Raw genomic sequence first — 16,658 nt, 5'->3', positions numbered from 1 at the left:
TCATACATAAAGTAGATGTCCTAACCGAATTGCCAAAACTATAGTTTGTTAACAAGAAATGTGTGGAGTGGTTGAAAAATGAATTTGAATGACTCCAACCTAAGTGTATGTAAACTTCCGACTTCAACTGTATATATATGTGTAATTTGACCAGTATGTTGTGGTTTCCATTCTATAATGGTGATTGTTTCATACAATACAGTATGTCAAGTTGTAGGTTTGTCACTATTCAACATGATCAACTATGATCATTCTCTGTGTACAGAAAACTAAACTGTCTCTGATTCCGGGGCTCTAACAACAGCAGCAGCAGATAGCTAGAATAAACAATCTCACAATTTCACCTATGGAGGACCCTGGGTGGCGTTGCCTTGGCGAGTTATGGAGCTGACACTCCCAGAGTGAGAGGGATGAGAGGAAAAGGCCATATTAATCAGGTATCGTGCACTGCATTTATAAATGAGGTAATCCACTGTCACTCTCCAGGGACACGATGCTCTAAACACAGGGTGGATTTTATTCCTTGACAGACTCTCCCTCTCTTCTATCGTTAGAGGGCTGATAATTGGACTGCAAATGTGGGGGCCTTTCTCTGCTGTGTTTGTGACAGAGAGAGACAAAAAAAAGAGAGGTGTGTGTGTGTGTGTGTGTGTGTAGTGCTACTCACGTCCATTAGGGGGGTGTGCCTCCATATGAACCAGATCTGACTTCTTGTGTAGACCCGTTACAGGTCCGTATTAAATAAGTGGAGAAGAGAAGGAAGGATGAAGAGGAGGAGGGGGAAGGAGAGGCGAAGCAATGAGAAGAAGAGGAGAGAAGGGAAGGACAGAATGGGAGAAGATCGAAGAAGAGGACAGGAGAAGAGGAGGAGGGAAAAGAGGGGAGGAGGAGGGAAGAGAAGGAGGGAAGAAGAGGAGAGGAGGACAGAATGAGGGAAGGAGGGAAGAGAAGGAGAGGAGAGAAGGAGAGGAAGAGGAGACAGGAAGAAGAGGGGAGGAGGGAAGAGAAGGAGAGGAAGAGGAGACAGGAAGAAGAAGAGAGAAGCAGGGAAGCAGAGGAGAGGAGGAGGAAAGAGAAAGAGGAAAGAAGACAATAAACAGAGGGAGATGAGTCTCAGCAAGGGTATTCCACTCCAGACATAGACGTCTCATTTCAGCGTTGTCTTAATAATGATGGCATAAAATACCAATGCCTTTCCATGTGAGGACGTTCTCTCCAGAGATAAGCAACCCCCACAGCAACAGCCAGACACCGTGGGTTTGTTATTCTACCAAAAAGTGGTATCTGTCACAAGTGTAAATACGCAGCAACCTAAATATGGTATTTCTTTAGTCAGGCACTGTACACCGGCAAGGCTGTGCCACATAATTCAAGTCACTGTAATGTATATCACCGTATTATATAATTTCATTGGGTACTGTGGACCGATATGGCATTCCTATAGTGTGATGTATGTCATTCCTGGTGGAGTAAGACTGACAAACTCATTGTCTGTAAGCATGTCTTGAGGTTGCCCAGAGTACTAATACTGAGGGTCAGAGTTTAAAGTCCTTGAAGGGGTTGGATCAAGGGTGGATCGAGTAAATGATATAGGATATGTGATTTATGCAAGTTGCTCTGGACAAAGCTGGTGGGTGCTCGACACACACACACACACACACACACACACACACACACACACACACACACACACACACACACACACACACACACACACACAAACACAGCTTCCTCTACATCTCTAAGTAGGAAAGCAATGAGGCAAAATAAATTCAGAGCTACATTTGTGATGAGTGTGCATTTTCTCAGAATGGGGAAGGCTACTGCGGTTGGCTGTTGGGGGGGATGAGGGCTGACGTGATTAGATGAGAGGCAACAGGAACTTCCTGGGTGGTCTATTACTCATGCCACCGGGCATGACTTGTTCTACTGTATCTTCCTATTTTATGTATATACAGTATACTTGGATAACACCCAATGAAAAAGTAATGATTGTTTAGATGGGTGCCATGCCCATGATATCAGTTTACTGCATCTGAGAAATGAACCGGAATGTAATATCTGAGAGGCAGAATGCGAAATGGTGACACTGTGGATGTAGATTCATCTCAGTCCAATCATATCAACAGTGGAAATGAGCAGGATGGTACACAACATTTCCCACCAGCAACACTATTCATTCAGATAATGTGTTGAAACGTATTATCAATGTACTTCACAGACTCTTGCATTGCAGAAAGCAAAAAAAACACATTGTTCCACACACTTCTAGTGATGCTCCAAAACAGATTGTAAGGAGAGTCTGAGTAAACAAAGGAAAAGATCAGGACAACAGAGAGGACGAGAAGAAGAAAGAAAGAAGACAAGCGTATGACTCACTAGTAGAACCTCTTCACATGCTCATGAACCATCTGCCATTTTCTCCCAAAGTCCAGGGATATGTACAACTGTGAAGAATAGCATACAAAGAGAAAGAATAGATAAGTAGACTGATATGTTCTCTATCTATCACAAGACAGGAAGCAAAGTGATAGTGGGCTCGAGTCATGGCAGGACAATGCCAGAGCGTTTCCCGGGGCAATAAAGCAATAAACTCTAGATAGGCTGACATGGCTTTAAACCACCATCATCATTATAACTCAGACCATTCATGTTAACATATAGGCTCCCAAATTACTTATAGGTCCAATCCCGTTTCCGGTAACAGTTAACTAGACACCAAGCGTCATAACACGTTATGACACAGTCATAACCATGTTATGGCATTTGACATGGTTATGACCATGTCATAACTGAGTGTCAAGTGAAGTGTGTTAGATTCTAGCTGGAAATGTACTGATTCATGTTTACCAGACAAGAACTCATTGATAACTTTACATGTATAAGGAATGTATATGACGGTGTCAATGAATGGTAGATAAGAACTAGGAATATGTAAAGAAGAAGAAACCTCTGGGATGGGGGGACAGAGAGGCCCACCACAACGTCTCTCCTTTTGCAGTCCCATCTCACTCACACACTTTCACACCCAAAAAGGTTTAAGTAACAAGCAGGGCTGTGACTACCCCAGTGAGAGGAACCAGTTACATTCCTGCCTAGCAACAGAGATGTATGGTTGTCTAGATCTGTAAGGAGTTGACCACGCCTATTAGAAGGTTATAAATATATGTGCTTGTTTAATCATGGCTTGTCTTTGCAGCTGTATGACCCAGCGAGTGAATAAACTTGGTTTGAGCTTTTTCTAGTTGTCCGTGAGTTTTTACTCTGCTCGTTCAGAACCTAACAAGTGTTACTCTGTTTTCTTTTCCAAATGTACATGTGTAGATAAATGTAAATTAGCACAAGTTATAAATAAAGCACTTCAAGTCCAATATGTTCGGTGAAAAATAGGTTTGACATTATTGTCTGCTTTTCCTGGAACAGCAAGACCTTTGGTGGATTCCTGGTGACCAAATGAAGTGGAGTGCTTATATATCAAATGATGCATCAAACAAATGGATACCAACCCCTATATATCTGAGGAAGAATACAAATCCAGAATGATACGGTAAATTATGGATATAAGTGTCCAAAAATAAATGTCTTACCCTGTTGACAATCAGGTGTAGTAGTGCCCATGACCTAATTTCATTGGTCTAATTACATTTCCCACATCCTGGGTGCATAATGACAGGGAGCATTTTGTTCCATTACACTGATTGATGCTACTGATGTTGCATCCTCCTGTCTGTCTGTATTGTTATTTTAGTCCTACAGTCAGAGTCGGTGGCCCCAGTCAAACTCCATGCTAATGTTCTACCTTTATCAGAGTGGAAATCTGACATTCAACTCCAATAAAAGGACACGCATTTCTCAGTGGAGGCTACTGAGGGGAGGGGGGCTCATAATAATGGATGGAACGGAGTAAATGGTATGGCATTAAACACATGGAAACAATGTGTTGGTTGTATTTGATACCATTCCACTGATTCCGCTCCAGCCATTACCACCAGCCCGTCCTCCTCAATTAAGGTGCAAATGTAATTGTCAACTTCACAGAGAAGACAGTAATTAAAGTAAACAGCTGCAAAATTTGTTACATTGTTTGCTAAATAGAAAACCCATACATACAGTAACTCAGAGCAGAGTTACTAGCTACTGTATTATCATGCTTAGCTAAACTGGATCCATAGTGTTTGTTGTTGGCAGTGTCTTTTATCAGTGTTGGCTCATAGGATAACAATCATGAAATACCAGATGCACCTTAACATAGGTGCTACAAACCTATTAGGATAGACACACAGAAGGCCGAATTATCACAAAGGTCAACAATCATCAAACACCAGATGCACCTTGCCATAAGCACTGTATGCAAACAACTTGTTATGCACACACACAATAATAACTAAACTGTCATCATCATAATCATCATGTTTTTTATCGCTGGCTTGGTACCAGATCTGATCCTATAGCTACAACCTCAGTAATTAAATAGAGGTCCCAAGCCATCTTCCACCTCATAGGATCCTGCATGTGGCAGGCAGGCGGAGCCATGTTCCTCCCAGTAGGAGTCTATGGTGACAGCCAGGTGGAGCAGGAAGTTAGGCCAGGCTAGTCTCTCATCACCCTGGATAGAGACATAATGCCCCTGTGTGAGCTGAAGCTGCACTCATTCATCAGGCCAATGACATTTTAAATTCTAAAGCAAAATTCTAAAGAAAGTGAGCTTCATAGTTTCCCACTCGCGTCGATAAATCAAAACACCCACCAGATGAAGAGCCACTGATGAGTCCTGCCCGGCGACAGCCAAGAGACAGAGAGTGAGAGCTGCCAGGGAAACTTCTCTAAATGGTGGTTGAAGGACTGAGGATAACAGTTGTTGGTTCCACTCATCTATTCACATTGATGGAGGATTTCAATTTAAATCTATATGGCGGTATGTACGTTATTGTGTTCTGAGGCTTGTTTAGCTGTGTACTTCAGAACGCAAAATGCTGACAACAACTGCAGAATTTGAAAAGTAGAACATGTGGTTCACCAGGAAAGAGAGACGGAAAAAGAGAGAGTCATGATTTAAAGGTTATAAATGTAAGCATTTGAGAACATGTCAAGCGAACTAAGAAAACATCTTTATGTACAAGAACAAAAACATCGCGGCGCATGAGGGCAGGGGAGGACATCGCACAGCATGTGTCACGTCTTCATCTAAAGAATCATTTATTCTAATGTGGTTTCAGGGAAAACGCATAACATTATAAGAGCACAAACATTATCGCTTAAGCACATGGTGCGTTGCAGCCCCAAAGAGTGGGCATCCCGCAGTCTGAATCACGGTCGAGGCTGCAAGATCTCACACAGGCCTCTTTCACCAGACAACAGCTTTTATATTGTCTGCAGTCAGCACGTTTACAGCTATGACTTGGACTTTAACGGAGGGAAAAAAATGGATTTTATTTTAACATTGGCCATATGACTGATATCAGTTAGATGGGACTATTGGATTTCATATCCGGAGGTCCTTTTTTATGAGTGATTGTGAGCATATTACTGTGACTTATATGTCACAAGCTGTAAGTCATGTCTCCACATGGCAAAGTTCATTACTCCTTAGCACAAAGAGTCTGACAGTGTACTGGCCGGTCTGACAGTGTCTTGGCCATAGAGAACGTGTATAGAAGCTGCACTATACAGTATGTGGTCAGTCTAGACAGCCATCCCTTCAACATGATCTCTTTTATTAGCTGTACATAGATACAGTACATGATATCACCAACACATGCTTGGGAACACTGCACTATCACTACTTATTCGTTATGGTAGTGGATATGATGTGATGACTAAGATGACTGTCATTCTGTCCCTCATGTCTGGATCCGGATTGACAGAGGAAACAGGGTGGCATCATATGACAACAGTCTGGGTCTTGTGGATGTTTAGCCTACTGTGAACCATTTATGAGCCCTAAGCTAAAGTCGCAGTCATTTGCAAGGCAAATGGCAGAATGTGTTTGACTTGTGCTTCCAATTAGTAACAGGAGGCTTCATTTACAGTGTGCTACAGGGCAGCAATCAACTCCACTTATTTTATTAACTTCATATTGTAGCAGATCAAGTATAGAAGGATTTAAAATGGGATTTCAAGCCAGTAGTATCAGAGATTGTTCAATTTTTGGTGCCGTACTTCAGGCTACATACTTGAGTTGTTTCCGGGTTTCATTCAGATACTCAACTTGAATCTTTTTTTTCGCTAATGTTCTCGCCCCTGTGGTCAAAGATATGTAGGAAAAACAAGCCTGCAGTCACAGAAAGGTTATCTAAGGTTCTTCATATTATCCTGCTTCCTTCTTCATCTGAACCCTGGAAGCTAGATATCACAACTGGCTTCTCTTTCGCCACCAAAACAACCTCATTCATTAAAAGGTCCAATATAGTCGTTTTTATCTCAATGTCACCAGGACGGCAACAAATCCATTCCACCACAACAGGCTGAAGTTTCAGGCAGTCTGTTGAAACATTCAAAGGGCATTATCATCATTTTCAGTATTATTCCAACCTTATATTGAGGGCTACTATATATATATATATATATATATATATATATATCAATATAAAACACAACCTTTAACAACCTAACAGCAGAATCTCCTCCCAACGGAAATAGGTGATGTGGAGCTATGGAAATGATAATGGAATATTATAGACCCTGTGTCCTGAACAAATACTATAAGTCACTTTTACAACACCTAATTAAGCCTCCTATGAATTCCTTAAGCATATATGTACAGTACTCTGAATCAAACCACACTGGTTGATAGTGCCTTTTTTCTGGAATTTATGGAGCCAGGAGAATGCAACGCATGAGTTGCATTACATCAACACTCAACTATGAATCTAGAAGTTAATAATCTTCAGAGTTTGATGACACATGTACAAATGAAACACGCTGCAATGGCAACAGCATGTATTCTCATACAGCATACCGTAACGCTAAACATGTAAGCAGAAAATCTCATGTTGCTAGTAGTATGAACTCGCCAAATAAAACAATTATCTCATGAGATGAACTTCACACACTAATGGAGCCCACTTTCCTGTAAACCAATACCAATTCCCTCTCGCATTGCGGTGACGTATTACCCACCACCATCCCTCAATGGATCTTAACGGGGCACACATCTGCACTAACCCAGCTAAATAACAAATGATAGCAGCCGTTCAAACGGCGCTGCAACTGTTTTGGTTCACAATGTCACCAAATGTGTAGTCTCTGGTGGGGAGGAGTGATGAATGCTGAGCTCAGTCATCTATTCCGCTTGGTTGAATAGGCTCTGCAAACTAGTCAACAACAACCTCTTCCTAGACCCAGCCACCTTTTATAGGTGTAGTTTAGTGGGGTGTAAAGAGATTTTAAAAGGTTCATGTTAGGTTTGAATGTGTAAGTAAGTATTTTTCTTCTACATGTTTAGACTGTGAAAAAACATGGTGATTCACAATGCAAATTAATATCACCAATTAAGTACTTAGGCTTGGTATGTCTGCATTGTTAAACAATTAGGCATAACTGATCTGTGAAGTGCTATGAGGTAAACGCAGAGAAAATGACACTATTAGTTCACTGCTAAAGGCAATATGTATTGTCTGCATTGTAATTGTCATGACAGTGGGTTTCAAATTAAAGGCCATTAAAAACTTCTTAGGGCTGCAATCCTGTCAACAGGATCGATATGACAACAGCCTGTGAAAGTGCAGGGCGCCAAATTCAAAACAACAGAAATCTCATAATTAAAATTCCTCAAACATTCATGTATTTTATTCCGTTTTAAAGGTAATCTTGTTGTTAATCCCGCAACAGTGTCAGATTTCAAATAGGCTTTACAGCAAAAGCACCACAAATTATTATGTTAGGTCACCACCAAGCCACAGAATAAACACAGCCATTTTTCCAGCCAAAGATAGGAGTCAAAAAAGCACAAATAGAGATCAAATGAATCACTAACCTTTGATGATCTTCATCAGATGACACTCTTGGGACTTCATGTTACACAATACATGTATGTTTTGTTTGATACAGTTCATATTTATATAAGAAAAACCTGAGTTTACATTGGCGCGTTAAGTTTAGTAATTCCAAAAACATCCAGTGATTTTGCATAGTCACATCATAAATTTTGATGAAAATACAAGCGTTACACATGGAATTATAGATATACCTCTTCTTAATGCAACCGCTGTGCCAGATTTCAAAAAGTCTTTACAGAAAAAGCAAACCATGCAATAATCTGAGAACAGCGCTCAGAATTTTTTTTTTTCATCCGCCATGGAGTCAACAGAAATCAGAAATAACATTATAAATATTCCCTTACCTTTTATGATCTTCATCAGAATGACCTCCCAGAAATCCCAGTTCAACAATAAATGTTTGAATTGTTCGATAATGTCCATTATTTATGTCCAAGTAGCTACTTTTGTTAGGGCATTTAGTACACAAATCCAAACGCTCGTGCAGGTCCAGCCGAACGTCGGACGAAAAGTTACAGGTCGTAGAAGCATTTCAAACTAAGTATAGAATCAATCTTTATGATGTTTAATTCATAAATATTCAATAAGGTTCCAACTGGAGAAATCCATTGTCTGTAGAAAAGCCATGGAATGCAGGTCACTCTCATGTGAAATGTGCGTGACAAGGACCTGGCTGAGGCTTCTACTGTGATGTGGGGCTGGATGAGAGCTCTTTGAGTCAGTGGTCTGGCAGAGAGACAGGTCCTTTGCTAAAGATGGTTGACATCTAGTGGTAGCCCAACTTGAACCATATCCCACTGTGTATTCGATAGGGCTGAGTTCAAAAACTATAAACCTCAGATTTCCCACTTCCTGTTTGGATTTTTTCTCAGGTTGTTTCATGCCCTATGAGTTCTGTTTTACTCACAGACATCATTCAAACAGTTTTAGAAACTTCAGAGTTTTTCTATCCAAATAACTAATAATATGCATAGATTAGCAACTGGGACTGAGGAGCAGGCCGTTTACTCTGGGCACCTCTGGGCACCTTATTCATCCAAGCTACTCAATACTGCCCCTGCAGCCATAGGAAGTTCTTAAAGGTGTCCTGAGAGGACCTGCTAGGTCCAGTGAACCGCAAGGGGAGCCGACCTGTTGCAGCTTCAGCTGACAAGTGGGTTGAGCACTAAAGATACCTGCCATCTGGAGGGGCATTGAGCTTAGAAATGCACCACAGCAGAGGAGGAGAAGGAGCAGCCATTTTGGCTCTGGCTCAGCAACACTTTAAAGGGTAGCATCCAGATCTAAGGTGGGTGCGGGAGGGAAGGCACTGCGGTGGTGGTGGAGGCCTTTTTGGATGTAGATCAGCACATACTGTGGGTACATTAATGGACACGAGTGTGTTTATATTGTGGAGGAACAAATTTGGGGTCTGACTCCACAGTACCTTGCTAGTTGTGTCATGACAAAGTGGGCCTATGCACGGCAGTGGTGGATACTGGGGAGGCCATTTTAACTCAAGATCAACATCACCTTCGAGGATCAGTTTATGCGGAGGAGTGAAACTGCTGACATGAGGAAGCCATTTTGTCATGAAGTGTGTACCATTGCAGGGTTTGCACCACATAAAATAATGCAACCACAGGTGGATACTAAAGGTTTACTACCTGGCTACAAGTCTGGGAACACACATAAGGGGCAGATGTTGCTTCTGCTAACACAACACAATGTCCTTTATCAGAAAAATGGTTTACTGCTCTCTCTGTATTACAGTACATCTATTTAAGTCTTGTCGATGTCAGAAACGGGAGGTTTTAGAATGAAGAATCAGTATTGAGCAGCAGAAAGGTGTCAGCCACAGATTACAATGAAAAGAGGTCCTGTAAGCGAAAGCACTGTGGGATTTATAAATTCACTGACAAGGTTTGATTTAAACCAGGTTATATGAAGGAGACTCCTCCAACGACAAGAGCTGAAACCCATCCATAGAAAGGCAATATCCCACATATTACTATTATTACCACAGAATTGGAAATGCTAATACATTTTTTATAGTCAATTTAATGCAAATGAAGATTTAAAAAAAACTAAAATCCTGAATAATTTATTTTTTCTACTTATTTTCTCGCCTACTTTATTGAGACCGATGTCCCCCTGTCACGACTTCTGCCGAAGTCGTTGCCTCTCCAGTCGATGTCACCGGTCTTCCAGCCATCATTGATCCATTTTTCATTTTCCATTGGTTTTGTCTTGTCTTCCCACACACCTGTTTTCAATCCCATTCATTACCTGTTGTGTATTTAACCCTCTGCTTCCCCTCATGTCTTTGTCAGAGATTGTTTATTGTAAGTGTTGTGTTTGTTGTATAGGTGCGTGACGGGTCGTCGTACATTCTGTTCTTATTAGTGTTATGGAGCATGTTACGTGGACACTCATTGAAAGACTCCATTTTACACTCCGTTTGACTCTCCTGCGCCTGACTTCCCTGCCACCTATACACACACACGACTCTGACAGAATCTTTGACCTAAAAAATATGAAGTCAGCAGGAGAGGACACTACACTCATGGAGGTGGAGGAAGGTGTCCGGGAACAAACGGAGGAGATTGACTGTTTTAGCGCAGTCATGGATCGAATTGTCCAGAATATGCACCGCTGGGAGAGACAGGGAGTTTCTCCATGCCTCTACCACCACAACCGGGATCTCCCTTGAACGCTTTTCCCCCTCCTGAACCGAACAAGATCCATTTATCCCTACCTACGGGATACAACGGAGATACTGCCGGCTGCCAGTGTTTCTTCCTTAAACTGAACTTGTATCTGGCCACGGTCTCCTCAGTACCTTCGGACCGTGAGAAGAGTTGCGCCCTGGTCTCATGCCTCACCGGGAAAGCCCTGGAGTGGGCCAGCGCTGTGTGTAGAGAGGAGGATGCAGCTTTGGACCATTTTGAGGAGTTCACCAGCCATATCCGGATAGTATTCGACCACCCACCCGAAGGCAAAGCGGTGGGTGAGCGCCTCTATCCTCTGAGGCAGAAGACGAGGAGTGCACAGGAGTTTGCTTTGGAGTTTAGGACCTTGGCTGCCGGCACTGGATGGAGCGACAGGGCCCTGATCGACCATTACCGTTGTAGTCTACGCGAGGACGTCCGTCGGGAGCTGGCCTGTAGAGACACCACCCTCACCTTCGACCAGCTGGTGGATATGTCCATCAGGCTGGACAACATGCTGGCTACTCGTGGACGTATAGATCGGAGTCTGGTTGTTCTATCCTCCTGAGCCCTCTCACCCGAACCTATGGAATTGGGAGGGATGGTGCGCAGGGAGACCGGTGGGGGTTCCCGCTCGAGCACCATCTATGGTCACAGGGAGCACACTGCTGGTCGGTGCCGGGTTTGTTTCTTCTGGGAATAGAGAATGCAGGCAGGGCACTCTGGCATCACCCCATGTGAGTAGGCACCATTCTCAACCAGAGCCCTCTGTTGCACTGATGTTTGTCTCTGTCACTTTTCCAGATTTTTCCCTGCATTCCCAGTATAAGGCGCTAGTAGATTCAGGCGCGGCTGGGAATTTCATTAATCAAAATTTAGCTCATAGTTTAGGGATCCCTATTATTTCTGTGGATATGCCTTTACCTATTCATGCCTTAGATAGTTGACCATTACGGTCAGGGTTTATCAGGGAGGTCACCGCACCTTTGTGTATCTTAACGCAGGAGGGTCACACGGAGAAGATAAGTCTTTTCCTTATTGATTCTCCTACGTATTCTGTGGTGCTAGGCCTACCCTGGTTAGCTTGTCATAACCCCACTGTTTCTTGGCCACAGAGGGCTCTCACAGGGTGGTCGCGAGAGTGCTCAGGTAGGTGTTTAGGGGTTTCTGTTGGTGCTACTACGGTGGAAAGTCCAGACCAGGTCTCCACCGTGCGCATTCCCCCCGAATATGCCGATTTGGCTCTGCCTTTTTTTTAAAGGCGGGGACTCAATTACCATCCCATCGACAGGGGGATGGTTCGATAGATCTCCTGGTAGACGCTGCATATCCCAGGAGTCACGTGTATCCCCTGTCGCAAGCAGAGATGGTGGCTATGGAGACAAATATCTCTGAATCCCTGCGTCAGGAGTACTTTCAGCCATCCATTTCACCCGTCTCTTCAAGTTTTTTTTTGTGAAAAAGAAGGATGGCGGTTTACGCCCGAGCATTGATTATCGAGGTCTAAATAAAATCACGGTGAAATATAGTTACCCGCTACCTCTGATAAATACAGTTACTGAGTCAATGCACGGGGCACGCTTCTTCACAAAATTGGATCTCAGGAGTGCGTACAATCTGGTGCGTATTCGGAAGGGTGATGAGTGGAAGACGGCATTTAGCACCACCTCAGGTCATTATGAGTACCTTGTCATGCCATATGGGTTGATGAATGCTCCATCAGTCTTCCAATCATTTGTAGATGAGATCTTCAGGGACCTGCACGGGCAGGGTGTAGTGGTGTATATCGATGATATTCTGATATACTCCGCTGCACGCACCGAGCATGTGTCCCTGGTGAGCAGTGTGCTTGGTCACCTGTTGGAGCATGATCTATATGTCAAGGATGAGAAATGCTTGTTCTACCAACAATCCATCTCCTTCCTAGGGCATTGGATTTCCACTTCAGGAGTGGAGATGGAGAGCGGCGCATTGCAGCCGTGTGTAATTGGCCGACTCCAACCACGGTAAAGGAGGTGCAGTGTTTTTTAGGGTCTGGAAGGCGTTCATGGAACGTCTGGGGATCTCGGTTAGTCTTACCTCAGGTTTTCACCCTGAGATTAATGGGCAAGTGGAGAGAGTTAACCAGGATGTGGGTAGGTTTCTGCGGTCTTATTGCCAGGACCGGCCGGGGGAGTGGGCGAAGTTCGTGCCCTGGGCAGAGATGGCCCAGAACTCCACTAACCTTACTCTTTTTCAATGTGTATTAGGGTATCAGACGGTTCTGGCATCAGAGTCAGACCGAGGCTCCTGCAGTGGACAATTGGTTTCGGCGCGCTGAGGAAACCTGGGAGGCAGCCCACGTCCACCGTCAGCTCGCCATGAGGCGCCAGGAAATTGGCGCAGACCGTCGCCACAGTGAGGCCCCGGTGTTTGCCTCCTCTAGACATCGAGGGGGTCCCGGCGTACTCTGTTCGATCCATTTTGGATTCGAGACGTCGGGTGAGGGGCCTTCAGTACGTCGTGGACTGGGAGGGGTACGGGCCAGAGGAGAGATGCTGGGTTCCGGTGGAGGACGTGTTAGATCCTTCCATGTTAAAAGAATTCCACCGTCTCCATCCGGATCGCCCTGCACCTCGCCCTCCGGGTCGTCCCCGAGGCCGGTGTTGGGAAGTAGTTGCCTCTCCTTGTTCGGGCGGTGCTCGGCGGTCGACATCACCGGTCTTCTAGCCATCATTGATCCATTTTTTATTTTCCATTGGTTTTGTCTAGTCTTCCCACACACCTGTTTTCAATCCCATTCATTATCTGTTGTGTATTTAACCCTCTGTTTCCCCTCATGTCTTTGTCAGAGATTGTTTGTCAGTGTTGTATAGGTGCGCGGCGGGTCCTCGTACCCATGTCTGTTTATATTCTGTTCTTATCAGTGTTATGGAGCATGTTACGTGGACACTCATTAAAAGACTCCATTTTACACTCCGTTTGACTCTCCTGCGCCTGACTTCCCTGCCACCTATACACAAGACTCTGACACCCCCGTTAAATTTGGGCTAACGTTTAGCGGCAATATGATTCCTACCATTGCCTGATTTGTTTTTTGGTAGCTGCCCCCCTGGGAGAAAAGATTGGAGAAAAACCATCCATTCTGCTGGCAAGCTGTCACGACTTCGGCCGAAGTTGGTCCCTCTCCTTCTTCGGGCGGTGTTCGGCAGTCGACGTCACCGGCTTTCTAGACACCACCGATCTGTTTCATTTTCGTTTTGTTTTGTCATACACACCTGGTTTCTATTACATTAATTATGTTCCTTATTTAACCCTCTGATTTCCCTCTCTGTTTTGTGCGTTATTGTTTGTCATGTGGGTTCTCGTTGTTTCTGCTTGGGATTATTGTATTTGTTCCTTGTTGGAATCTTACTTATTTTGGAGTACATTTTGGATGATTACTCAGAACTGTGTCCTGCGCCTGACTCGGCATTTTTCCATGTTACCAACGTCCTCACACAAGCTAAGCGCCACCAGCCAACATTCGGACACATGTATTTGTGGCCTGAGTATTTTGAAAAGCAAAAACAATGGCAAGCAACAAATGTTGGAGAAGCCTAATCGACAAGGTTAATGAGGTAGAAACTGTCAAGAGAATGACCACATATGTTGTTTTGATGATATAACACCTTAGTGATTATCAAAAGTTTACCTCGGAGTCTTCTCCACTTATACAACTTAGTTCTGCCACAAAAGTTGTGCCCATTTTCCTTCGACAGTCAGTGTTATTTGATCATTTCCCAGCCTGTCTCTCTCCAGACTGATAATACCTCCTAAGACCCTGACAGACTGATGATGGGTTTGTCCAGATGTGGGCCGCTCCTCTTCAGTATGATCCCTGTGAAACCCAGAGAGGCCAAACTATCCCTCTGACATTTTCACATGCCCTTGAAGTGTATGGTTTGCTCTGGGCTGCACTCAACTCCTGTTCATGACTTTATCTGAATAACAGAAAGAGGATGGTAGAAGGGGGGGATAGGGGTCCATCCATCACTCTACTCAGGATGAAAGACAAAAGGTAAAAGGTACATTTCAGGCTGTTCCCTCTTTCATTATTCAGCCCACAGTACTTTAATTTGCTCCCCATCCAAAATGCACCCTGCTGTTTCTTAAAATCACTATTCTTATACTTCCATGTCACCTTGCTCTCTAAGTAAGTGTACGGCACAGTTGAACAACATGTTGTATCCTATTGGGTTTCAGAGGATATTTCCTTCTAACAATGACCTGCATCACACAAACTAGTATACTACAAAGTAGGCTGTACTGTGACATATTGGCAACATTATCTACAATGTTTGTTTCATACTCAATACAATCCAAACATAAGAGTACATGGAATATGCCAAATTGAAAGGGTGATGTTGCTATATAGCATTTTGTATGGTAGATTACTACTAAACAATAGGTTTGTAGTTCAAGCTGGAATCCTTAATGATGAAACTGCAACGTCCGTTTGCAATATTACAACATCAAAGAAATTACTTCAAACAATGAATACTGTTTTGTTTTTCTCTGATGTCATTGCACGTGCGATAGAACAGCAGAGTATGTACTGTGATTTCTTTTTGCTGTGATGCTGGATGTTCATCTCAGTTAATTAAACTAAACAAAAGCAATAACACATGTGCTGGGAGGAACAGTGGCACTGTTTCACCTTTTCACCTTGGGGAGTTCAGCTTTACGATAAGCTTGGGACTATATCTTTTTATATATAGACATATTGGTTTATGTCTCCGTGGTGGCACGATGAACATGTTAAAACCCCTGCATGCATGTTATGAATGCGCAAGCAATTGTTAATGTAACAACCGTCCTAACATGGACCTCTAATGGGATTTCCTAACACATAGTGAATGAACTAACTGTCAACTTCAGTCACCCATTACCATTAGTCAACCGGTTGACTAATTCAAATTATGCCAAAGACAACAAAATGGCACGAGGACGAAATGTATGATTTTTTTTAAAATAAAAAGCTTACGGAAACGAGATTGTGCCCCTACTCCTCAGGACATATGGTAGATTTTCTCTGAGAGAGGATAGGTGGAGATCACATAATGATGAGACACTTAGTTTCACTGCTCTTCCTGATTTATAGGCTCCTGGGCAAGTTACGATCATTAGGGGAAATGTGGGGGAGTGTCAAGCCCTGGTCTTAGTATTTTGTGTTTTCTTTATTATTTTGGTCAGGCCAGGGTGTGACATGGGTTTATTGTGGTGTGTTTTGTCTTGGGGTTTTGTGAGGTATTGGGTTTGTGGCTTAGTGGGGGTATCTAGCATAGTCTATGGCTGTCTGGAGTGGTTCTCAATCAGAGGCAGGTGTTTATCGTTGTCTCTGATTGGGAACCATATTTAGGCAGCCATATTCTTTGAGTGTTTCGTTGGGTGATTGTTCCTGTCTCTGTGTTTGTTTGCACAAGATAGGCTGTGTAGGGTTTCACGGTACGTTTTTGTATTGTTTGATTTTTGATCGTCATTAAACATGTATCAAGAATACCACGCTGCATTTTGGTCCGACTCTCCTTCACCGCAAGAAAAACGTAACAGGGAGTGGACTAGAGATGGGAGGAAGGTGGACGGGAATTTACATAAAGTTTTTTTCTGGTGAACGCAGCACTTTTGAACTATAAATTTTTGACCCTCCTGCCAAACTACCTGTGTAATGGCATTTTGTGCAATGACGACCCCATTTAATTTCACACTCCAATTAGTACATTACTAATGTTGCCCTAAAGAGCCAATCTCCAGGCCACATTAAACAAATGCTGTATGTTCTAAACCTTAAGGGCATCAAAGGTTCCCCAAGTCCAAATAAAACTGGCACTGAATATATGTCTAAGTGGTATATATGTGGGAAAGGAATTGCAGCTGAGAACGCATGAAAATGCTAATGAAAAGGCATTCTCTGGGCGTTTTCATTGTGTTTTGTTGTTAATGTCACGGGAAA

Source organism: Oncorhynchus tshawytscha, linkage group LG32, assembly GCF_018296145.1.
Source record: "Oncorhynchus tshawytscha isolate Ot180627B linkage group LG32, Otsh_v2.0, whole genome shotgun sequence".
In the NCBI taxonomy this organism is placed as follows: domain Eukaryota; kingdom Metazoa; phylum Chordata; class Actinopteri; order Salmoniformes; family Salmonidae; genus Oncorhynchus; species Oncorhynchus tshawytscha.
Note: the sequence above shows the minus strand (reverse complement) of the source record.